Source organism: Fukomys damarensis, unplaced genomic scaffold (genome assembly GCF_012274545.1).
Source record: "Fukomys damarensis isolate Sample0158 unplaced genomic scaffold, DMR_v1.0_HiC HiC_scaffold_35, whole genome shotgun sequence".
NCBI classification, from domain to species: domain Eukaryota; kingdom Metazoa; phylum Chordata; class Mammalia; order Rodentia; family Bathyergidae; genus Fukomys; species Fukomys damarensis.
In genome coordinates, this window is record NW_022900947.1 from 32,621,337 (window position 1) to 32,642,195 (window position 20,859).

At 39.0% G+C, this 20,859-nt stretch overlaps 1 non-coding gene across 1 annotated transcript; it reads left to right on the top strand.

Annotated features, from left to right (window-relative positions):
• The first annotated feature begins 9,780 nt into the window (after window positions 1-9,780).
• Window positions 9,781-9,891, top strand: LOC117284258. Its single transcript, XR_004515348.1, has one exon. It is a non-coding gene; the product is annotated as a U6 spliceosomal RNA (small nuclear RNA).
• Window positions 9,892-20,859: the final 10,968 nt, after the last annotated feature.

The window sequence follows — 20,859 nt, forward strand, 5'->3', positions numbered from 1 at the left end:
TGGGCTTCTTTTTGCACTAGGTGTGTTTCTTGTATACAACATATTGTTGGATTTTACTTCTTATTCCATTTTGTCAGTCTATTTCTCTTGATTGGTGAGTTGAGGCCATTGACATTGCTGGTTATAACTGATATGTACTGACTTATTATTGACATGTTATTGGCCTTTTGTTGACTCTTTTTACTTTTTCACCTTCTCCTTTTAATTTCTTGCCTTACCTATTTGATTTGCTCTGTTGGGCCTCATGGTGTTGTTGCCTTCATTGTCTTTTTCTAGGATCTTGTTTAGAATTGCTTGTAGTGCTGGTTTGGTATTCATGTAGTTTCTCAGGTGTTCTTTGTCGTGGAAGTGTCTTATTTCCCCATCCATTTTGAAAGAGAGTTTTGCTGGATACATCAGTCTAGGTTGGAGGTTGTTCTCTTTTAGTACTTGAAATATCTCATTCCAGGCTCTCCTTGCCCCAAGGGTTTGTGTTGAAAAGTCTGCTGTGATTCTGATGGGCTTTCCTTTGTATGTGATTTGTTTCTTTTCTCTTACTGCTTGTAGTATTTTGTTCTTCTGTTGGGTTTCTGGGATCTTGATTATTATATGTCTAGGTGTAGATTTTTTTTGATTGTAGCTAGTTGGGGTCCTATATGCCTCAGTTATCTGAATGTCAAATTCTTCCCCTCTGTTTGGGAAGTTTTCTGTCATTAATTCTGCAAACAGCTTTTTTAAGTCATTTGTATTTTCTCCTGCTACTTCATGTATTCCTATCAGTCTTATGTTATTCTTCTTTGCATCATCTAGGAGTTGTTGGATCGATTTCTCATGATCTCTTACTGTTTTTAAGAGACCTCTCTTTTCATGGTCACTGACTGCAATCTTATCTTCTATATCTGAGAGCCTATCTTCGCATTCTTTTATTCTGTTGCGTACACTTTCAATAGAGTGTTTAATCTCCTGGATATCTGTTTGAATCTGTTTTATGGATTCCATTTCTTTCCTATGTTGGGCGTTTATTTTTTCCATTTCTTTCTTATGCTGGGCCTTCATGGCTTCTATCATGGTCCTGAGCTCATCTATTTTTTTGTCAGTTTCTGCTCTAGAGTCTCGAATCACGACTTCCATTTTGCTCACTATCTCTATGGTTATCTGGGAAATTATTTCTGTTTTGAATTTTTCTAGAGCCTGATTGATCTGTTTTGTTACTTCCTGTGCTTTGAGTTCAGGGTGTCCTGGTGGTTCACTATCGGCCTTTTCATCCTCATTTGCCCTACTGTTTGCCATTGGTGAACTGGAAGTCTGTCCTTGTGTCTTGCTTAAGTGTTTTCTCATTTTAATTTTTGTTGTCGGACTGTCCTTGGTTTAATCTCTGGATTATCACCCAAATCTTCCTGATATAGTTGCACCCTAGCTTCTGTGTCTCTAACGACCCACAGACATTCTCATCTTCATAACATCAGAGAAAACAGCTCATCAATTCAACGGCAATGCTTTACCCCAACTGATACAATCAGCAACACATTAAGATCAAGCACAACTTGGACACTGACCACCTGTGGTAGTCACTAGTCTATCACCCTTAAATCATTTGAATTAAATTGAAATCAAGAAGCAGTCCAGAACATGTCTGCAGTGAACAAAAATTTCAATATAGTATATTTACCATTTAATGGCTCAGACAGAGCAAGGATGCAAGACCCCTGATCTCAGTTAGCTGATTGCTGAACCCCATGACACTGACTGACCTCGGGCTGCAAGGCCCAGATTGAGTTCCCCATCCTTCTGAATGGTTGAACTCCGCAATGTTCTATTACAGGTTTCCCACGCCCTTTCTTTAAATATGTTCAAAGTTGGGAACTCAAAAAAATACCCTTGATGACCACCTCTGTCTTTGCAGAGTGGGTCCAAAGACTTGCACAGTCAGGAGGTCTGAGAGTGCGGGGGGGTCGGGGCTTAGCTTATGGGGGTTCAGGGGTGCCAGCGCAGCTACCTTCCCGGCGCTTGAGCGATGGCTGCTGGGTCGGGAGCAGGCGTGGTTCCTATAATTTATTCTTTATCTTCCTTCTTCCCTTTTCCCACCTGCCATTTATTATTCCATATTACTGCCACATGTCAACATTCCAAATTTCACCCAGCTTTGTCCTAGTAAAATAAAACTACTCTGAAAAATTTTACATAACCAGACAAAGAATAACTACTTGTTTTTAAAAAGATGCTCAAAGTTGATGTTTAAAAGTTATTCCAAAAGCTGTGTATTTTAGAAGTCCCTTAAAAAAAGCCAGCTCCTAATATTTCATTGAATTTTCATGTTTGATTTTGGTTTAGATCATACCATTCTTAATAATAGAAGACTCTGTTGCTCTCTTTTTATTCTAATTCTTTTCTGCATGGTATTTTAAAGGTTGTTTATATAAACATAACACGAAGGAGGACAGCGCATCCAGAAATTCTTTTTTCCCCTCTTGTAACTAGAGTCAAATTTCAATGTTAAAACTGGAGAGTTTGTCCTCTTTAAAACTAGTTGTGCGTGGTGGCACATGCCTGCAATCTCTGCACTTGGGAGGCAGAGGCAGGAGGGTTGTCTTGAGTTCTAAGCCATCGGGGGGCTACATAGTTTAAGGCCAGCCTGGACTACCAAGACCCTGTCTCAAAAAACAAACGAACTTGGGGCCGGGGATTTAGCTCAGTGGTTCGGTGGCCTGCCTTGCAAGCGCAAGGACCCGAGTTCAATCGCCGGTACCAAAAACTAACAACAACAACAACAAAAAAAAAAACAACAAAAGAACTAGATAATAGCCAGGATGTAGCTCAGTGGCACTGTGCCTGCCTGGCAAACACAAGGTCCTGAGTTTGATCCCTGGTACCAAAAAAAAAGATAAAAAATAATCTAGTTTTTCATTTTCTTGTTTTTGTTTTCTCTAAATTAATGTTCACTTAGATTTTGCTCTGTGGCATACATAGTATTTGAGTATTTAAGCATATAAATTGTAATATTGTCAAGAAAAATAGTCTTTGTTAGAAAACAATCACAAAAATAGTGTTGGACATAAAGGAGAAGGCAAGGAGGGTCTGTGATCCCCACTTTTCCCAAGCTAAAATCTAGGACCAAAGGTATAATTATACCTATTTCGCTGAGAATGGATCTCTAGTCAACTATGAGTAAAAGGTGGCATATTTTTATGCTACAGCAGTGGGAGGCTGAGAAGTGGAGACCTGTTTTTAAATGGAATATCTTGGTGACTAGCAGCATCCAGTTTCAAAGACTTGGTCTCCTGAGGAGGAACCTGTGAGTTATGATCAGACTGAAAATTTTTCTAAATCCTTGTGCATATACACATACCCAGCCCAATAATAGTGTATAAGACTTGAGTTTTTGGTATAAAGTTTTCAGTGTTACCTTAATCTCAATTTGGGCAATGTTTTTGCTATACCATCTAAAGAAGGGCTTAAATTTTAAATCTGATGACTTTCTGAGGTAGAATTCTGGGAACTACAGAAAACTGTCCAGGCATTAGGAATTTACATTACTTTCTTACATTGCATTTATCAAGCTTTGGCAGCATTTCTTTTAAATGTGATGACCCCCAATTTGCCAAACTGTCAGAAGTCAGTGAAGCAAAGAATTGAAGGTAAAATGTTGATTCAGAGATTATCTCCCCTAAATCCCTTATCCCTGCTTCTGAAATGAAATTTTGGAAGGTATTAATATAGAAGATTGGTCTGGCAGCCTTTATATTTGCATTTTTTACTTGTATTCCTACACTGTGTCTTAATGGAGAAAGAAAATTTTTATTTCTATTACATTGTATTTCACCTGTCTGATTTCACTGTCAGATTATGATGATCCTGGTTCCTCAGTATGCTTTTTCCTTAGTAAACATGTATATAAACAACTCAGTTAATTTGTGGTTTTCCCCTTGATGAATGAATGTTGTCGAATGAATGCCTGTGGTTCAGCTCATGACCGCATAATACACTTTCTTTATCTCATGTGTTAACAACAGAATTCTTACATGATATATTTTACTTTAAAAATCATGCCTGTATTTTTTGAACAGAATTTGTTACTCATTTAGTTTGCTTGTTAGTCTGTAAGATTTTCTTCCTGGTTTTGCAAAAACAAACTATAATTATTAGTATACTATTAGGATATCATGTGTTTGGTAAACAAATCCAAAAAGGTATGTCCCTTATTGATATATATTGTTGAATAATTTGATAAAATTAGAATTTTAAAATATTTTAATTGTGTGTGTGTGTGTGTGTGCATGGGTGTGTGGTGTGGTATGCTGAGGCTTGAACCTCAGGCCTCATGCACACTAAGCATATACTCTGCCACTGAGCCCACAGTGCTATTCTTTTGATACGTGTCTTTATAATATAGCCAGCCTCCAGTCAATTCAAGTTGAATTCTATGCTAATTCTCTAGGAAGTCCAACTTTTTTTTTTAATGAAAAACTAAACCAGAATATTCAAAATAATTTGGTATTTTTGGTGAGTATAGCTCCTTCTCCAAATTAAAAACCTATAGAAATAGAAGCACCATAGTTTGCAGTTTACATTGCCAAATAGGAAATCATTTGTGTGTCTTTAAGGGCTTATAGAAGTTTTAAAATAAAAGCATATTGTTTGTATCATAATAGGTATTGACAGAATAATGTGAGATCTTTATACAGGTACTGTTTTATGCGTATTGGCACTTTTTATCATCACAAATGGCCAAGGAAGTAGGTGCTGCTCTTCACATTTTTGTGAGATGAAAATGAGATATTGTAGTTTGTGTCCACAGTCATTTGTCTGGGTAGGGGCAGATAGAGTGTGGCTGTCACTCAACAGGGCATTTGAACCAAAATTTTAACTCTTCATGGCGTGGGGTGAAACACTTGAGTATTCATGGAAGTTGAGGCCTTGCCTGTCACTTCTGAGACGGATGGATGGATAGATAGATTGACTGATTGCAACTGGGGCCTTTGCACTGAGCTACATCCCTAGCCCTTTTTTATTTTGAGGCAGGGTCTTGCTGAATTACTGAGTTGTCCTGACTGGACTTTTGAGCCTCCTACCTCAGCCTCCCAGATTACTGGGGTTATGGATATGCACCACCATATCTTGTATGTTTAAGCATTACTTACAAGCAATCTTAAAGGAAACAACAGAGGGTGTTCATGAAGTCCACAACCAACCCACATATGGTGCAATTTGAATATCAGTACGACTTGGTAGATCATTTATATGTCAAATTTAACATCCAAAACTCCCAATTTCCTCACCTCCTCTTGCAGTATTTTTCTTCTTAGTAAATGGCATTTTCATCGTTTCATTTGCCCAAATCTTGGATTTATGATTGCCTCCTCTGTTTCTCATTCAGTGGACCTTCAACACCTTAGCAAAATTCACTAGCTCTACCTCCAAAGTATAGGCAGAATCCATTTCTCATTTCTGTTATCTTAATATCAGTCATAATTTCTTGCCTGAATTATCAAAATACTCTCTTAGCTGTTTTCCACCATAATGCTAACCACACATTCTGTTGTAAGCACAGCAGATTATGAAAACGTCTCAAATCATGGGATTTCTCTCATGCTTCTGTAGCTTCTGATCTCAGAATAACAAAGTACCAGCAAGGCTCACAAGTCTTACTATCTGACCATTTTCTGCTCCCCTCCGTGTTCCAGCCAGACTGGCCTCCTTGCTTTTCATGCATCCTAAGCAAGCTCTAAACCATGCTCTTTGCACTCCCTGAAATACTCTTCCCTCAGGTAACTGCACAGAATGCTTCAGATACCTCTCCCATTGTCACTGCACCAGTGAGGCTTTTCCTCCCCACCCACAAGAAACAGCAGACTCTTCTTCCCCAGCCCCCTAATTTCTTCTTGTTTCACTTGTGACCATAGCATTTATTGCCTGTTTATAATTTTACTTTTATTTTCTGTCTCCAATAAAATGTATGTTCCCTTAGAGCTGGCTCTCCAGGAACAAGACATAGCAGACATTTAATAAAAACCTCCTGAATGAGTGGATGTATCATGAATGAGGTTATAAAAATAGACTCAGCCTACTATAATACGGCAGTCCAGTTGACAGGGAGCCCACAAGAATGATTATAATTGAGTATAATAATGTGTTTATGAAAGTATTACATGGATTAACAATTTTCACATAGTAAAACCAGATTTGTGAGATAAGACATTCTGGATATACTGCTAACGGGAGTGAAATGGGTCCATCTACCTGAATGGTATTTCTGCAGTAGATCTTAACAATGTGGACCCTTAGTCATATATATATATATATATACATATACATACACACACATATACAATAGTTATATATATATATATATACACATACATACACACACATATACATACACACACACACATACATACATATATACATACATACATATTTTTTTGGGGGGGACCTGGGATCGACCTCAGGATCTTGCACTTGCAAGGCAGGTGCATTACCACTAGGCTAAATCCCCAGCCCTAGTTGTATCTTTGCACATGGTCATTCCACTTGTAGGAACACAGGCTAAGATAGTCGCTTTTGGTATGAAAAAAATGTAAGAGAAATTAAAATTGCACACCTGTGATCCCAGCACCTCAGAGTCAGGAAGATCACAAGTTTGAGCCCAGCGTAGGCAACTGTCTCAAAAACTTTTAGAAGGGTTGGGGATGTAGCTCATAGTAAAGGTCCTAGGTTCAATCCCCAGGGATGTGGCTCAATGGTTCTGCAGCCATCCTCACAAGTGCAAGGGCCCGAGTTCGATCGCCAGTACAAAAAAAAAAAAATACTAGAGTGTCAAAAACTAAGGTATGAAAAATCCTTAAATTAGAATTTTAAGTTTTACCTCCTTTCACATGGAGGCAAAAACTAAAAGTTTTAAAGGAAAAAGACAACATAAATTTCTTTGCATTATTTTAAAACTTGTCTTTACCCCATTAGACTGTCTCCCATGGCACTTTTCAGTCCAGTAATAGCATATATTTCTGGAACTCAGCACGGTTATTTACCTCTTTATATAATCTGAAATGATCTTGCATCTCACTATGAATCATCATAAAAGAGGACAAGGCAGGAGGATGACAAGCTGACACCCAGCCTGGGCAATTTAGTGACTTACAAGACTGTCTCAAAGGAGGAGAGGAGGGAAAGAAAAAAGGGGCTGATAATGTAGCTCAGGGTGAAAGCCCTGTGTCCAATCCCCAGTAGTGCAAAAACAAAAAACAGCATCTGTCAGTTAGAGAAGATAAGGAAATTACTGAAAGCTGAAACTGAAAAAGAAAATTTATGGGCCAGGGATTTAGCTTAGTGGTTTTGCTGATTGTCTCGCAAGCTCAAGGACATGAGTTTGATCCCCAGTACTAAAAAAAAATTAAAGACAACCTAAGTTATTGCACTCACCAGACTACTAGGCACAGAAGTGCATCCTGACTACTTACACATTAGGGTCAGGAAAGTCACAGTAAGGAAATGCCCTTTTCCAGGCCAGACACAGAAAGGGCCTGGGGTGAAGAGTGTTCAAAGCAATAAGGGCAGAGAATGTACAAAAATACAGCTACTGATTTTCATATCTAATTAGGCTAATTTTCTAACAGGAGTATCAAAGTACACTTTCATACCCGAGGACTCTCTTTCATGGTGTTGAATAAAACAAATTGCCTTCAGCCTTCCATTTCAGATTAATTCCACTCTGCTGTACTTCTGCTTGATCTGAAGAATCACAATAGTGATAAGTCTCATGCCCACTTTGAAAAGGTATGCATAGTCCCTCTGATGGTTCAGTCTATCTAACCTGCTTCCTCTAAACCTGCTGTGGTGGGACGTACCTGTAATCCCAGCACTCTAGTAGGCTGAGGCAGGAGGATCTTCAGTTCAATTTTGGACAATTTAGCAAAGGTAAAAAAAAAGGGGGGGTGGGATAGTGGGTAGATGGGATGCAATGACGGTCCTGGATTCAATCCTTAATACTGGGGGGAAAACTGCTTCTTCCTAAATGTGGCTTCAAGACACTGTTTCTTGCTGGAGTTCTGAAATGTGATTTATCTATTCTCAGTAGCAATACTAAATCTGAGAAAAGAAAACTCAAACCCATTTTTATTGTAAATTTTCTTACTCAATTTTGGATTAACTTAGTTGATTTGGTAAGAGATGAAAGGAAAGGTGGCTGCTGGATTGAAGCAATTTAAAATTTTATAGGCAGTTTTAATTGACTTAGAATTTCCCAGTTATTCTAGAGTGAAGAAGTTTGGACTTCCATAAGGAAGGAAATAGATGCCAGAGGTATTTTCTACATCATTTTTTCCACAGGGCCCCATTATTGCCTAAGCCTGCAAGGTTTTCCTGGGTTTGCCAGGAGCCTTTACTGCTCTGAGGCCCTGGGGCTTGCTGTGCCCTAAACAGAGGCCATGAGCTGCAGTGGAACTGTCAGGGCTTGGCAGTGTCTTTGGATTAGAGTTAAGTTTATTTAATTTATTCTCAAAAAAGTTACAAAGGGTTGGGGATGTAGCTTAGTGCAAAGGTCCTGGGTCCAGTCCCCAACACTGCAAATTTAAGTGAATAAAATTTTAAATCCAAAAAATAAAAAAATGTTGCAATGTTTAGAATGTGACTAGCACAACTTGCTTTAATTATCTGGGTTTTTTTTGTTTGTTTTGTTTTTTTGTACTGGGATTGAACTTGGGACCCTGTGCTTATGAAGCAGGCTGCGGAACCACACTTAGCTAAATCCCTGGGCCCTGTGGATCTTTTTTTCTTTTTCTTTTTTTTTTAAGATGCATGATGAAATGGAGTTAGCTTCATCTTGTGAAGATAAATTTGATTTTTGGCAGCAGACAAAACTGGCCAGATCCAAGACTGATGAATATGGTAGGTAGGTATGTGGGTATTAATAAGTAACATAACAGTAACATTTATGTTGTTTGTGGTTCACCAACTCATTTTGTAGGAAAAGCCCTAAACGTTCTATAAACAGTATTAAAATGTTTGTGCTCTTTCAAAGTAATTATTTTTAAGAATAATACCTGAAGACAGAAGTTCTGGTGTGTTGGTTAAAGCAATCAGTCTTAATATATTCTAATTTTGGTTTATTTAAGATATTCACACATAATAAAGACAAGCACCATATTTGAGGTCATAATAGCTAGTGCTTTGTGGCACATTTTGTTTTGAATTCTGCTCTGCTACTATTTGACTTTAGGCGAGTTCTACTCCAATGTACAACTACATCAGATAGCAAATTAGCCACTACAAAATACAAAGACTTGAAGCAGTATTCATTATCCCAAATAAAGTACATTCAGAAAAGAAAAGGCAAAATCTACCTGACCTGTGGAAAAGACAGTTGTTAGCTTGCTGTGACTGCTATTGAAAGAACAACGGTAGCCGAGTGGTACTGAAGGGCAAAGGTGCCTTGAAACGGCAGAAATTTATGCTCATAGTTTTATTGATTGATTGATTGATTGATTTGGTACCTGGGCTCAAACTGAGGACCTTGTGCTTGCCAGGCAGGTGCAGTGCCACCAAGCTAAATCCCCGGCCCCTACTCTCTTAAGTTTTACCAGAAGTACAACTAAGGTTTCACTAGTGTCAAGAGGGCTGCGGCACAAGGGAAAAATCCATTTCCTTGGTTGCTCCAGCTTCTAGAGGCTGTTTGCATCCCTCAGATTGTGGTATCTTCACTCTGTCTTCTAAACCAACCAGTCTAGTCCTCAGCTTGCATTACTCTGATCTATCCTCTCTTTTGCTTCCCTCGTCCACTTTTAAGGACCCTTGTGATTTGCACTGGAATGATCACTCGGGCAGCACATATTACTTACACTGGAATGATACAGAGAAAATCGATTAGTATGGCCCCTGTGCAAGGATAACACGCAGATTCGTGAAGTGATTTACACTGGACCCAGCCAGATAATCTAGGATAATTTTCGTGTGTGTGTGCGCGTGCACATGCACATGTGGCATTGTAGTGAAAAGTTCTTAAATTTGTTTTGTTTTTGTCTTTCTAAAACGAAGTGTTGCTATATAGCCCAAGCTGGCCTCAAGCTCACATCCTCCTCCAGCCTCTAGAGTACTGGGATTAAGGTGTGTGCCATCACTCCTGGCTTCCTAATTTTGTTTATTCTTGAAACTATTACCACAGTTTTTGGACAATATATCTGATGTAATGAAAAGAAAAAAGCTACAATAGTTGGTATATCTCGGGGATGTACATGCATGTCTTTAACACTACATTGCATTAATCAGTAGCTGCACTTTTTGCAAACTGTTTAACAGTAATGAACAAGAATGGCTTCCTGTTAAAGCTTCAGTGATTTTCTGAGTATGGATCACTGTTCCTTCTACAGCCAGTTTTTATAGGCCCTCTAACATCTGCAACAACTATCGCTAAATAACCTGTAGCTTTCCTGACAACTTCTTGCTTTCCCTCTTGTTAAAAACTGTAGCCCTTTTCTGTGTTTAAAGCCTTCTGCCATATCCACCATCTCCAGATCCATCACACTACCATAATCCTTTTTTATGGTCCCTTTTCCCCTGTAACAGAGATGTCTTGAGGGAACCATTATTCCACCTTCCAATTCTGTGACTGGAGTGCCAACAGGAGAGGAGAAAAACAGGAGCACAGAAAATATATTTGAGAGCTAGGTGTGGTGGTGCACACCTGTAATCCCAGTACTCAGACTGAAGCAAGAGGAAGACCATGAGTTCAAGGCCAACCTAGGCTAAAATAGTGAGTTCAAGGCCAGCTTGAAGTATACAAGAACTTGTGTAACATGAAAGACAAAGATCATAAAACAGAGAAATTCTGAAGCAGAAGAAAAAAGAATACATGTACAGAGATACTGTTCCAACTTGTGCCTAGATGTTCCCCCAAAGCCTTATACAAACATAGATGGGGCTGTTTCAGAGGTGGCTGGATCTACAGTGCACAGCTGATTCATGGTGCAACTGATTCACTGGTTTAGCACAGCCCTAATCGTGGTAGACTAGATATAATATAAAAAGAGTAGAAAACTTCGGGCTGGTTTCTCTGTGATGTCCCTCTCCCATGCCACCTTGACTTGGAGCCAGCCAAATGTGGACCTCTACAACCTGAGCCAAAGCATCCATCCCTGTTTTAACTTTGGGTGTTAGGAAGCAGATCCCAGAGTCCAAAGGTCAGAGAGCCTGGAATTGTGACATCCTAGGGCGGGAGAAGAGTGTCTCCAGCTCCAGGAAAGCGGGGAGAATTTGCCTTTTCTCTGCGTTTTGTTCTATTTGGGCTCCTCGCTGATTGGCCCCACCCAAGCTGAGGTCAGATCAGCCCCATTGAGTCCATGGAATCACGATCCAGTGTTCTCTGGAAGCACCACCACAAGACACATTGAGAATAATGGTTACCGCCTCTCTAGGTATTCACACTGTCACCTACCACCATCCATCACACTTCACACCAGAAACTATGCAAGCCGGAAGAAAATGGAATGGCATCTTTAAAATGCTGAAAGAAAAATTCTCAGCTGAGAATTTATATATTCAAAAATGAAGGTGAAATAAGGAATTTTTCGACACAGAAAGCCAGAGAAATTCATCACCAGCAGATATGTGCTATAAAAAATGTTAAAGCATTTTTTTAAAAAAATATACTACAGAAAAACCAAGGCCTTTAGCAGAAGGAAGATGAAACCATTTGGAAATCTGAATCTAAACAAAGGAATGAAAAGCACTGAGATAAGTGATTGATCATTATGGAGTGTATATCCAATACAAAAATAAAATATGACAACAGCACCGATACTACCACCGAGAAATAGTACACTGAGGTTCTTACACCTAGAGTGGTGTGACATTCCTTGAAATCAGACCGATAAGTTGAAAATATATATTGCAAACCTATAAACCAACCACTAAAAGAGAAGCGCATATCTGACAAGCCCACAAGGTTTTCCATAAAATGGAAACACACACACACACACACACCCAAAACAAGGTAGAAAAGAGACAAAGGGATGGGACTGAAAGAATAGCAATATGGTGGATTTAAATTGAGGTATGTGTATTAGCTGGACCTAGTGGCCCACACCTGTAATCCCTTCATTCTGGGAGGCTGAGGCAAGAGGATTATAAGTTTGAGTTCAGCCTGGGCAATGTAGTGAGACCTTCACTAAGAAACAAAAAATAAGAAATAAAAAAGGGCTAGGAATGTAGTCAGTGTGAAGGCCCTGGGGTTCAATCCTCAGTACTGCAATAAATAAATGCAAATAAATAGAACTATATTAATAATTATATTAAATATGAATGGTCTAAGCCCTTGAAAACAATTAGGTAAAAAAACAAAAAAACAAAAAACCAGACCTCACTATGCAATGCCTACCACAGAATGCATTGTAATTATAAAGATATACATAGGTTAAAAGTTGTAAGATAGCCAGGTGGGTTGGCACCACCTGTAATTCCAGCATTTAGGGAGGTCGAGGCAGGAAGATCACATGTTTGAGTCTTGCTTGGGCAACTTAGTGAAACTCAGTCTTAAAATTACAAAACTTAAAATGACCAGAGACGAATCTTAGTGTTAGGAATGAGTCTCAGCACTGGGGGAATAGGATAGAAGAACAAATCCTACTCCAACACCAATCAAAAGAAAGCTAGAGGGCCGGGGGTTTGGCTCAGTGGTTCCACTGCCTGCCTCGAAAGCACAAGGCCCCGAGTTTGATCCCTACTACCCTGCAAAAAAGAAAGCTAGAATGAATATATTAAATCATACAAAGTATATTTGTAAAAAATTGCCAGGGAGGGGCCAGGGATTTAGCTCAGCGGTTCGGTGGCCTGCCTTGCAAGCGCAAGGACCCGAGTTCAATCCCTGGTACCAAAAAAAAAAAAAGCCAGGGAAAAGGTTATTTCATAATAAAGAGATTAGTTCTTCAAGAGGTCATAATATTTCTATTTATCTGTCTAAATACAGAGCTTCAAAATACATGAAGCAAAACATAATAAAACTAGGGTCGGGGATTTAGCTCAGTGGCACCGCCCCTGCCTCTTAAATGCAAGGTCCTGAGTTCGACCCCTGGTCCCCCCCCAAAAAAAACTAAAAAAACAGATAAACCTACACATCTCCTTTCACAATAATTGAATAAGTAGGCACAAAAATCAGTGAGCATGTGGTATGACTGAAACATCCGATGAATATTGAAGTTTTTCAAAAATGTATTACAGTAAAAGACATTGCCATTAATCCCCCTCAAAATACTCCTCTCTAAACACACTTGTCCCATCACTCTCGTCGCTCTGGAGCAGGTGTGAAGTCCTCTTTTGTGTCTTTCGTTGCACTGTTGTGGCTGCCTCGACGTACTGAGTCTGTTCAAAACGTTCCGCTTTCTTAGTCCTTTGGACTTCGGGGAAGAGCCCGAAGTTTCACAGTGCCAAATCGTGGACGAGAACACACACTGTGATGTCTTGGCAAGTGTACCTTTCTGCTGGAAGGCACTTGGCAGCAGCATTTTCTGTATTTATCACACCTCATAAAAACACAAAAGAGGACTTTCAGAATGGTACCTACCAGCTTGTAACCTGGATAAAACAAAAGGGAAAGAAAGTGGAAGGTGGGATGTGCTTGAAAAGCTCCACTCTGAGTGGGCAGAACTTTTGCTACTCTAATTGCCTGTGGAGGTCAGACTCCATTTTCTTCAGCCTTTCAATGCAGTGACTCAAGTGCCTCTACAGGAATCTTCCTGGCCTTCAGTCTCCAACTGGCCCTGACGCTTGCTCCCTCGTTCTGCGTTTTCCAGCTTCTAGTGCCGAGCAACTCCTGAATCCTCCAGCTCTCCGGGGCACAGCCAGCCATTGTGGACTCTCCCACCTCTGATCTAGTAAACCAGCTTGATTGTTCCTCTAGAAAACCCTAATCCAAAACAATACAAAAAATATGAATAATGCTGTCAACTAATTTCACCTAATTGACATTTGTAGTGGCTTCCATCCCAAATCAATAAAATGTACAGTCTTTTGAAGGACACATGGATATTTATCAATAAAGTTCATCTGCTTGGCCATGAAATAAGTCTTTTTGTTTGTTTTTTTGAGTCAGGGTCTCACTGTGTAGTTGAGATCGACCTGGAACTCACTATGCAGCCCAGGCTGGTCTCGAACCCACAGCGATCCTCCTGCCTCAGCCTCCTGAGTACTGAGATGACAGGCGTGCACCACCACGCCAGGTGAAGTAAATCTTAATAATGTTAACAGGATTTAACTTCAAGGAAAGTGAATTTATAAACCTGTAACATGGAAAATTGAAAGAAATGGTAACAATAGCACAAAAGATAGGAAGGGGGAATGGAGGGGCATTGTTATAAGAGTGTTACACTATACATTAAGTGGTGTGACCTTATGTCAAGATAAAATGCAGTAAGTTAAAGATGAATTGTAAATATTAGAACTAAACCACATACACACACGAAATATAGCTAATAAAGCCAACAACCTAGATAAAATGCAATAATAATAATAATTAATTATTTTAAAACAAGCCAATAAGGGGAAAAAAAGAACACGATAAGATAAAAAACAAGGTGTTTGTTTTCTCTTATTAATTTTAAAATGTAGAAATTATTTTCTCATTTTCTTATGGTTTTCAAAGTTGTGCAATTTGAATTTTTCCCAGTGTTTTTCTCAACCTGTGGCTTGTGTTATTATTCTCTTGAGTGTCTTCCACAGAGCGTACATTTTTATTTTTATTTTTTGGTACCAGAGATAGAACTCAGGACCTTGCTCTTGCGAGGCAGGCGCGATGCCACTGAGCTAAATCCCTGGCCCAAGCATATATTTTTTTTTCTTTTGAGACAGGGTCTCACTAGGTAGTTGAGACTGACCTGGAACTCAGTATGTAGCCCAGGCTGCTCTTGAACTCCCAGCGATCCTCCTGCCTCAGCCTCCCAAGTGCTGGGATTACAGGCATGTGCCACCACGCCCGGCTTCAAGCATAAATTTTTAATTTGAACGAAGTTCAGTTTATTGATTCTTTCATGAATCATGCCTTTGGTGTCAGGTCTAAAATGTCACTGTTCGGTACAAAAAAATAAAAATTAAAAATTAAAAAAAAAAATGCCGGGGATTTAGCTCATTGGTTCCGCCACCTGCCTTGCAAGCACAAGGACCTGAGTTCGATCCCCAGTACCAAAAAAAAAAAAAAGAAATTAAAATGTCACTGCTGAACAAGATTTTGTGTAAGTTGTCTTTGAGGGGTTTACAGGTTTGTTTAGTTTTTTAAGTTTTTGTGTTTTACGTGCAGGTCTGTGATTTATTGTAAGGTAATTTTCATGAAGGGTGTAAGGTCTGTGTCTGGATTCATATTTTGGCATATGGATGTCTATCCGAGCAGCATTTGTTAAGAATTCTTTGTCATTACAATCGTCTATTGTCTTTGTCCCTTTGTCAAAAGTCAGTTGACCTTATTTACATGGGTCTATTTCTAGGCTACTCTGTTCTATGGATGTACTTTTTTATTAATACCATACTGTTTTCATTACTGAAACTTTATATTAAATGTTAATATAACATTATTGTTATATTAAATGCTAATTAACAGGCAGTGTCAGTATTCAGACTTTATCCTTATCCTCCAATATCCTCCAATAGTGAGCTGCTTATTCTGAGTCTTTTGCCTCTTCCATAAACTTTAGAGTCAGACCTGGGGAGTGTAGCTCAGGGTAGAGCACTTGCCCAGCATGCATGAAGACCTGGGTTCAATCCCTAGTATAGCAAAAAGGAAACAAACACACACAAAATAGCTTCTTGGGATTTTGTTGTATCGTTAGATCACATTCAAAAGAACTGGATTTCATAATTCACAATATCAAGTCTTCCCATTCATGAATATGTAATCTCTGTTCATTAACTTGATCTCTTTCATCAGTAGTTTTCCTCATATTAGGTCTTCTACATGTTTTGCTAGGTTGATACTATTTAATTCTGGGGAGTGCTAATATAAATGAATTTGTGTTTTTAGTTCAAATTCCACCTGCGCATTTCTGGTACAAGTGACTTATTTTTTCACAAAATATTTTTAGGATAGTCTTCAGTAGAAGGAGCTGTCACCTGCATTTGTTTGAAGTTCTTCATCTTTTCCTTTCCACATTGCAAAAAAGAATGACTTACTGTGAACTTCACTATAACAGTCTTTAGCCATAGGACTTCAGGAAAAACAAACAAAAAAAGAAACCTATTGCATTTTAAAATGAGTGTGAACCATTTTTAAAAAATGGGTTTGTACTTAAAAAAAAAAAGAGCTGTAAGGTAAGGTGTAACGAGTGTAACTTACAGCCGGTCAGGAGCACAGTAAGACCCTGTATTCACCATGGGAGCAGCTGCTCAGCCAAGCCCGGCATCAAAATTCATCTGTTTTGCCAGGACCAGGGCTGCTTCTATGTCTCCCCAACCAGAGGCCAATGGTCTGAACCAGTGCAGCTGCAGCTGGTGTGAAGATGCCCCAAAATGATTGTGGCACTTTTCCTCTGCAGCCCATCTTTTCCCCACTGGGAGGGAACCGCAGATATAGGGTCAGAGTCCGGAAATGACCACTTGCATAGTTAACTTGATAAATGTTTGCAAGAAAAAGAAACTTTAGAGCGCTGGACAGCGGTGCACACCTGTAAAGCCAGAACTCTGGAAGGCTAAGGCAGTAAGATTCAAAGTTCGAGCCTGACTCGGGAAGTTTTGTGATTTAGCAAAACCCTATCTCAAAATAAAAAATGGTTTAGGAGGGGAGGGCTGGGGATATAAGTCAGTGCAAAAGCTCTCCTTAGGTTCATAGTACTGGGGAAGAGAGATGGGGGAGGGGCTGGGAGAACGGGGGAGGAGGATACAAGCAATGGGTTATACAGCTACTTTTTTTTTAAAGCTTAAGAACAATTTAAGTGGCTAGATTGTAAATATTCTCCCCAGGTATTTTCATGGCTAGGCACTTAGTATCTGGCCAATGGGAACATCTGCTCACTGAACAGATACCATTCGCCGCACAAAGTAAAGCCACTCAATTTCACTTACCTTTCTGAGTAGAGCAAAGGGGACAGAGTGGAGGACAAGGCCAGCAGGTCTGACGGTGGCTGAACCTGCAGTGAGCACTGCCTGCTGCCGCAGTGTCTAGGGTGAGCTCGTCTAACGGAGTGGGAGGCTTGGGAACACTGCTTCTAGCACAGAGTAATTGTTCTTAAAACATTTCCTGATACATTTTTTAGTATACTATTTTTTTAATATTAAAGAATCAGACTGATTTGGTATAATTCTGAGAAGGTATATGCATTCATTTTTAGGGGTTTTTGGACAGCAAACTGCTTCATTTCAATGATTGTACCTCAATGCCTTTTTGTTTTGTTTTGTTTTTTGAGACAGGGTCTCACTATGTAGTGGAGACTGACATGAACTCACTATGTAGCCCAGGCTGGTCTCAAACTCACAGCGATTCAACTGCCTCAGCCTCCCGAGTGCTGGGATTACAGGCGTGTGCCACCACGCCCGGCCTCTCAATGCCTTTGATAGTGGAATTTTCGTTTTTGGAACAGGCTCGTCCATTTGTCTGATACCTTCTTCCTAGGCTAATAATATGGGCCTTTCTCTACAGACAACTAGTGCTATAAGAAATTAAAAACTGTAAGATAAACCAGCAGGGAAAAAGAAATTCCCATGGTAATTTTTATGTTTTCCTTTAGCAGTACTGGGGATTGAATCTAGGGCCTTCAAGAGAGCCACATCTCCAGCCTTTTTAAAAAAAGTTTAAGATAGAGTCTTGCTAAGTCACTAAATTGCTCAAGTTGGGCTTGAACTCAAGGTCCTCCTGCCTCATTTTCCCGAGTGCTAGGATTACAGCTATGTAAACCCACAGAAATTCTTATGGCCCAGTTCCTCTTAGCTCAGCAGGGCCTGTTTCTCCCTAGAATGTGGTGGAGTGAAAACTTGTTTTAAACCTCACTTACTGTTAAGATGTGAATGTTTTTAAAAAAGGCCTGTGTTCATATTACATTTTTTGAGCTCATCCTCATAGCCTTCTGTTCATTCTATTTCATTTGCATTAATAATATTCTTAAACGTTCTCATTTTGGGGGTGGGGGTGGTACTGGTGACCAAACCGAAAGGTACTCTACCCCTGAGCTACACGCCAGCCTTTTTGAGACAAGGTCTCACTAAATTGCCCAGGCTGAGCCCAAACTTGGAATCATCCTGCCCCAGTCTCCCAAAGTGTGGAGATTTTAAGGATGCACCACCATGCCCAGCGAAACTATTATTTCTAATACAGCAACATCGAGGTTTATCAATGCTTCTGTTTACAAACAATTCAGGTGACAACAGAAGCATTCAGCAAAATTTTGCTTCCATACACAAACTTCAAATTGGGTGACCAACATGAATGCAGTCATCTTTCCCTGAATCACGTAACCAATTAAGTTCATGAACTGAGGTCTGAGAGTATTAAAAAATGGGACACACAACAAAATCTGGTTCAATAATTCTTTTTGAAATATTTGTTAAAAGCAACTGTGAAACCATGGTTTAACTCAATTTTTTAAAAAAATAATTGATAAGGACATTGGGCAACTTGCCTACTGGAACTTGTCATTTTTCTTCAAATAGTTATCCAGCCACTGACGTGTCAAGCTTTTTTTTTTTAAAGGCAAGGTTTTGCTGTTGCCCAGGGTAGCACCCTGAACTCCTGGGGCAGGAGAAATTCTCCTGCCTCAATGTACCCATCAGCTAGGCCTGTAGGTATACACCATTGTATCTGGCAATTAACAGGCTCTTAATATATTGCATGCATGTACAATCCTCTTAGAAGGAATTATATATCACATCTGGTTCCTTAATCATATAAATAGAATCATACAGTATGTGGCCTTTTCTGTCTGGCTTCTTTTACTCGTCATGTTTTCAAGGTTCATCAGTGTTGTAGTGTGTTGGCAGTACTCTATTCCTTTGGCTAAAAATATTCGAAAATATAATTTTTATCTGCCGATACTTGATCAGATACTTGAATTATTTCTACCTTTTGGCCATTATAAATAATGCCTTTATGAACATTTGTGTACAAGTTTTTTTGTAGGTAACCTTTCAACTTTGGGGGTGTATATATACACAAGTGGACTGGCTGGTTCCTATGGTCACTTCTCCCCACCTCAACTCCCCCCCTCCCCCCTGGAGTCTTGCTTACTGAGCTATACCCCAGGCACTGTTATTAACATTTTAAGGAACTGCCAAACTGTTTCCAAAAGTGACTGTACCACTTGATGGTCCTATTAGCTGTCAGAGGGGTTGGATCCCTTCGCATTCTCACTTACGTTTACCATCTTTTTCATTTTATCCAGTCTAGAGAAGTGGCAGCTCACTATGGTTTGATTTACATTTCTCTGATGATTAATGATGTCAAGCGTCTTTCCATGTGCTCATTGCCATTTATGTATTTCCTTTGATGCATGGTTATCCAGATTCTGTGCCCATTTTTAATTGGCCTATTTGTCTTTATTGAGTTGCAAGAGTTCTACATACTCTGGCTATCAGATCTAACAGATATATGATTTGCAAGTATTTTCTCATTCTGAGTTTTTCATTTTTTCCTGGTATCCTTTGAGAGCCCCCCAATTTTTCATTTATTTTTTCCTTTCCTGCTTAAGCTTTTAAATCATATTAAAGAAAACTGCCAAACTAAGATGATTTATTGCTTTCTTTTACCTTTTATACTTTTAGCTCTTAGAATATTTGTCTATGACCCGCACTTCATTTTGTTAAATTTTGCTAATGGCACTGACATGGGGCCCAATTTTCATTCTTTAGGATGTGGCTATACTATTATCTCAGTGCCATTTGTTTAAAAGACCATTCTTTTGCCACTGAACTGTCTTGGTACCTCTGTTAAAAACTGACCATAGGTGCAGGGTTTATTTCTGTTGGCTATCTGGACTCTTTACATTTCCAGTTAGGATCATGCTTGCAATTTGTGCAAAGCAGCCAGCTGAGGGTCTGATAAGAATTGCACTGAATATGCCAGTCATTTTGGGGAGTTACTTCTTTTGTAACAGTAGTTAATTTTCCCATCCCATTATCATGGGTTATCTATTATTTTAGGTCTTTTAAAGTGCCTTCCAGTGATACTTATTCCTAGGTATTTTTTTACAATACTCTTGGAAGCAGAATTCCATCATCTTTGTTGTTTATTGCCAGTGTATAGAAACACAGCTTATTTCTGCATATTGATGTCCTACAACCTAGCTTACCAATTTTTTGATCAGTAGCTTTACCTTGTGTCCCTTGCTATAACATATTAAATATCTCATTAGTTAATAAATCACTTTAAATGCTTTAGAATAACTTTAATTTCATTTTGACTTTCCAATTCTAATCTAAATTATTTGGACCAAATCACTGCTTTTCACCCAAAATTATCCCTAAAACTTTGCACCTCTAGAGCAAAATTAAAAGAATGTATAGTTTTCCTAAAATGAATGTTTTGTCTTAGTTTTTACTTGAGTTTATGAAATATTAATTCAATTTGCTGTTCTATAATGGTTATGTCGGATTAGACTTTATGTAATCAAAGTGGGAAGCTATAACTATGTCACCCATTTCACTTATATACTCAGTGCACTGTTCAAATGCATCAAATATCAACATGTGTTCATTTTTATAGGTAATGAGTAGCAACTGTAGAGTTTCTTCCTGCTAAAATAGTATGATGAATGAGAAGCATGTACATTTAGTGTGTAATGTACAAAATATTGGTTAGAAATCCTCTTTAATTACGTAATCAGTTCCCAGATCATTGCGGGCTGTCCCCTTTACTCACAAGATCAAATTAATTTTTGGATGAATTTTTGTCATGACATAATTTTTTTCTCGGACATAAATGAGTAT